Genomic DNA, 5,999 nt, shown 5'->3' on the forward strand with positions numbered 1-5,999 from the left:
CCCCGGGCCCTGCCACGGCACCCCCTGCCCCCCGCCCTAGCCCTCCCCTCCGAGCTGGCCCCCCGCCGCCGGGGCAGCAGCAGCAGCACCCCTGCCCCACCCGTCCCGGGCCCAGCTCTGCCCCGGCACCCACAGCCCCCTCGCCTGAGCTGACCACTTCCAGCTCCCCCAAGCCAGGCAGGCAAAGTCCTTTGAGTTGGTGTGACATTTTTTTATTAGACCGAGTCGTTGGAAAAGAAAGTTCGTAGCCAGCTTCGGGGAGCAGTCACCCTTGGTCAGGCACGGGGAGTCTCCAAGGAGCCAAAAGCTCAGACGCAACCTGGTGTCCTTCACATGCAACAGAGCCACAGTGGAGCCCTCCCCCCACACTTCTTTTTTCCTCTTCAAATATTATTTCTGTTTCTCCTAATAAAGCTTCAGCCCTGTGGTCCGTGGTTTAAAAAAGAAAAGCCAATAGGGGTCAGGTACTGCTACAAATCAGCAGGGTCCTGATACAACTCCAGGACTTCGTGTTAAGAAAACTCTGGTGAAGTTCCCAAGTTGGCCTCTGTTTGTGCCTTCTCCTGCTTGCCCCAGAGCTGTGTCCACACCCGGCAGGCAGGCATCATCCCTCCCTTTGAGACCTCAACCTGGTTCAAGGCTCGCTTTAACCACTTGTCATCAGCACTCTCAAGTGAGCCCCGGGGCTCCCCAGCTTACACCTAGCCTATACCCCTATAAATGCTGGTCAATGATTTGAAATAGAAAAATAACCTTTTAGTGAAAGTGTTCACAAAAACAAAACAAAATTATCCTTATCCCCCCCCCCCATACACACACTATTTTCTCACTGCTGAAATGGAAACTTGGGGAAGGAAAGAAAAAAAAGAGAAGTGAGGGGAAGAGAAAAAGGACATAAGGGGATCTGACAGTTAACACGTGTGTTGGGAAACATTTACAGCCTTCAGAAGGAAAGTTGTTGCTATGCTTTTCTTTAAAAACTCAGTTCGGAGGGCCTCGGTACAGGTGTATGCCGCGCTGAGGAGGCTCGCTGTAGCTTTCCGGATAGACCCGGCTCTGCTCCTAACCTCGAGCACAGAGCTGGCAAGCAGGGAATGACCATGGGCCACACATAGATGGGCAAGGCCACCTGTACCTGGTCACCTCCAGGTAGCAGCCTTCTGGCACTAGGGTGAGGATGGCCACCCTAAGCTCAAGAGGGGTGGATACGGGGGCAGAAATAGTGCATTTTGGGACTAACTAAGCAGCTTCTCACAGGACGCTGTTCGGAGACAACTGCAGACATATGTCTGTATAGGAAAAAAAAAGAAAAACAAGATAATCAAGAACACCTGGTATAGATTCAACAAGAGCAGGTCATGCCTGACCAATTTAAGTTTATTCTCTGACAAGGTGAAAAGCAATGTGGATGGGTGGGGAAGAGCAGTAGGTGTGACGTACCTCAATTTAGCAAGGCTTTTGACACCAAGACATTCTCATTACTGAAGAAATACAGACTAGAAGAGGGCTGTCAAATTTCCAGGCAGCCAGGGGCCATACACCTCATGCACTGTACCAGGGCAAACCACATCCCACCCCAAGGAGGATGCTACCCACTCCACTGCATGCCCATTTCCCTATCCATGCTATGCCACTCACCTCAGTCTCACCCTCACTTCTGTGTGCTGCTGCACTGCCCTGTCCCCATGGGGTAGGGACAAGACATGACAGCCCAGAGACTCCAGCTATTAATGCATCCAGAGCAATGTGGGGAACAAGCTTGGGGGCACCAATTTAACCCATTACAGGCCACATGTGCCCCATAGGCCACTAGTTGGACAGTCCTGAACTTATTGAAAGAACTGCAACGTGGATACACTGACTGGATCATCATGCTTAATGAGTCAATGGCTCAACATCTAGCTGGGAGAAGGTATCAGGAGGGATTCCCCAGAGGTCTGTCCTGGGTGCAACATTGTCTAGCATCTTCATTAACAATCTAGATGAGGAGATTGAGTGCACACTTAACAAATTTGCATATGACACCAAGTTGGGTGAAGTTGCAAACACTTTGAAGAGTAGGGCTAAGATCCAGAATGACCTGGATAAACTGTGATATGGTCCCAAAAAACAATTAAATTAAACCTAAATCAGGATAAGTGCAAGGTCCTACACTTGGGGCAAAATAACTGCATGCACAAATACAGATTGGATGGGGGAGTGATTGGCAGAGAAGAACCTTTGAGTTTCAGTAGATCATAGAGTAGGCCAGCTGAATTTAAGGTCAAGAGGTATGCTCTTGTTCCAGAAAAAGCTAACACCACATTGGGTTGTACAGGAGCGTCTCTTACAAGTTCAGGGAAATTATTTTTCTGCTCTATTTGACACTGGTCAGGCCTCAGCAGCGCTAGCTTTGGTCCCCACATTTCAAGAATGATGTGTACAGATTGGAAAGTCTAGCAGAGAATAACAAAAATATTGGAAGCCTGAGAAATATGAGGAACTGCTGAAAAAGCTAGGAGTGTTTAGTCTGAAGAACTGATGACCAAGGAGAATTTCGGTAACTGTCTTCAAATATGTGAAGAATGATTATAAGAGAGAAGGGGATAGACTTGGTTTTAGGAAACAGGACTAGGAGCAATGGCTTCAAACCAGCAGAGGAAATGTAGGTTGAAGATTAGGAAGAACCATACACAGATACAGGATTTTGAAAGGGAGGAGAGGGATTGCAGATATTATGGTGCATCATTTTTATCCAGGTAAAAATAAACTAGAAGTGCTACTAATAAATTGAGGACCTAAGGCTATATTATTCAGTTTAAAATTGAAGCAAAAGCAAATAAATTGATTGAAATGTACATTAATTTGCAGCATCAGATACGTATTAAAAAAAAAAAAAGCCACAATAAACTAGGCAAAAATAAATCAAGATAAGTCATTTCTTTAGTCCTGTAGTCAATCAAATGCTGCTGCCGCTGCCTGGCAGTTTGTTTTAACCTTTGGATGGAGCAGGAATCAAACTGCACACTGTCCCCTCTCCCCCTACTCCTGGATCCACCGGTGGGAAGAATTTTCTGATTGTGAAGGTGGTTATACACTGGAATAGGTTACCTGGAGAAGTTGCGAAATCTCAATCCATGGACATTTTCAAGAGCAAGCTGGACAGACATTTGGCTGTCACAGTTTAGTCAGGGATGATTCTGCCCTGAGCAAGGGGGTAGATTAAATAGGACTAGAGGTCCCTTCCAGCCCTGCTCACCAATCATCTTATGATCCTACGTCTTACCCTGCATGTTTTTGTGTGATTTGCCCAGGGACACTGAAAAAGGATATCTATACAATCATACGTGGCCCTGGGGAAAAACAAAAACAACACAAAAAAACCCACTCACTCTTTTAACAAATACAATGTCCATTCATATCCTCATTGACTGCAGTAGGGAAAGGAATCCCCCCTTTTTTCCCCCTGCATGGAAATCTAGCCACCAATATAAACAATACAGAAATAACTAACAACATCCTATCAACTGCAGCTTAGTTAGCTTCTGTTGCGCTGGATGCACTTGATGTGTTGTCCATACACATACTATTTGACCTAGCCCCAAATAGTTTACATAGAGACTATAATATTACAATGAAATGTAATTAGTTTGAAGTTAAAAGTGCAGTTGTTCTTTGAAAACAAACTGTAAAATGATGTTGCATGCTAATAATTTCTACATGATTTTCTGATCAATTCTCATTTTACAAGTAGAAAAAAAGGAAGATTTAAGTATGCTCTAGACAAACAATACATTATAATAAGCTTAATGCAGGAATTGTAGTATAAAATGTTGTGGCCTCTGAAATGCAATTAGTCAGTCTAAGACCATCATAATATTCATTTTTGGCCTTCAAAGCTCCCCTCTTCCTCTTGTTTTTAAAACCCAACTATGTAATCTAGCTCCTCCACCATCAACAGTATTTGGAAGCCAGCAAAACAATACTGTAGATGATGTCCAAGCAGAAGTCACACTCACTTTACAGTAGATGCATTGCCTCTAAACTACTAGCTGGAGTAAAATATTTTGAAAGCTTATTTTAGTTGGAGAAGCAAGTAGACATGACCAAATGTATGTAACTTGCTATTTTTATGTAGTTCATTTTCTGACTGTGATCACATTTGAATGTATATTTGAGATACAGCATCCAGTGTAGAAATGTTGGATACTCACAATTTTGGCAGCAGCCTTAACAAGATAAATAAATACTGAGTCAGAATTAAGTTTAAAGGGCAATGTTGTGGGGGGGTTGTTTGTTTGGTTGGGTTTTTTTTGTTTTTTTTTAAATGAACCACTATTGGTATCTGTCATATGAATCATGTACTGTGTTCAAAGCAAATCTTTTTAATTCTGGACTTGTCTAATATACATAACCTTTACTCCTTCTATTATTATCTTAGAGGATCTTAATCCCACTTAAGACAAATTGTAATTATTTTCAAGTCTTAGTTGATAAAGCTGCAATAGGGGGAGGGAGGGGGAAACGACATTGGCTTTTTTTAATTACTTTAGTTTCCATCTTGAGATGCATCAATTTATACTATATTTTCAAAAAACAAAGTGATACTGAAGGGAAAAATCCATAGCTCATATAAAGATAAGAATAAGAAGCTACAAAAATCTCCGTTAGATATTGAACTGGGTTTTTATCAAGATCAAAGCTAGCTCTAGTTACTTAGTAACTTTCTTCATCTTATATAAAAACTTCCATACATTCCGTTTCAAGGCAACACTGGAGAAGAGCCTGTCTTACTGGCTCAGATGTTTAAAAATATAGGATCTGAATTTTCAGTGAACTTAATTGCACGGGTTCTCTCAAGTAAGTCTTCCTAAATAATCAAAATAAAGGCATAATTAAATATCCACTCCTAAATTCTGGGTCTTTTACAATTCAATGAAAAATTAAGATACCCCAAAAAACTTAATAAAATTCAAAGACAAATAATTGGAAAATCTTTCCTCAGCCCCGATCCCAACTCACCTCAGTGATAAAAGTTAATGTGTTCATAATTAATCTAGTTTCCACATCCCATACCCCCCGCAAAAGAAAATGGATGCATTTTCATGAAACTGTTAATAATTCTTTAAGAAAAAAATTGCAGCTTGAAAGTTGGGTTTCAGAACATGATAAACTGGGGTCCTATAGGCTAGATCCAATAGAATACTTAGTTCAAGTTCTACTTATTTCCTTTTGGTTTCAATGGGAGTGAAGCCTAAATCCCATTGTGGATCTGGGCCTTGGATAACTAAAGCAGGATCTACATGGCATTTAGACACCTAGCTTGAAAATAGCAGTGGAAAAAAAGGCATCATGTGGCCACTGCCTAACCCAAGGTCTGGAACCCTCAAGGTCTGGAACAGACTGTGGCCGGAGGTGGTTCAAGCACCTACTTAGAAAACCTTCAAGAGAAATTTGAATGTCTATCTTGCTGGGATCCTCTGGTCCCTACTGGCTTCCTGCCCCTGGAGCAGGGGGCTGGACTAGATCTTCTGAGGTCCCTTCCAGCCCTAATGTCTATAAAATCAAGGTCCATAATTTGTCCAGACACTGAGGGCATATTTACTCCACAGGAGTAGCTGCCTGGGATCTCTCTAAGCATGTGCCTCTTGTATCCATGTTCACCACGGAAACAAGAAGTGCACTGAAGACTGAGGGCATATCCCAACAAGCACTCAAGTGCAGGGGCACACATTCCCCATGGGACAAATAGCAGCAGCACATGTGTACCATAGGCTGCAGAACAGGGTGAGCCATCCAGGCCATGGCCCGACCAACTTTTAGCACATGAATTTAGCTAGCTATGTAGTTAAAAAAATAGCTATACAGTTTTAACTAAAATTTCAATTGCATATTTATGGATGTATATAAATTAGCATGCTAAAAGATGGTCGGCTCATGCCCCAGGTGGCCCACCTCATTCTGCAGCCTATGATTTGTGCTGCTGCTATTTGTCCCTGGGCATACCCCTGCATGTGCAC

The sequence above is a fragment of the Alligator sinensis genome, unplaced genomic scaffold (genome assembly GCF_000455745.1).
Source record: "Alligator sinensis unplaced genomic scaffold, ASM45574v1 scaffold481_1, whole genome shotgun sequence".
Classification (NCBI taxonomy): domain Eukaryota; kingdom Metazoa; phylum Chordata; order Crocodylia; family Alligatoridae; genus Alligator; species Alligator sinensis.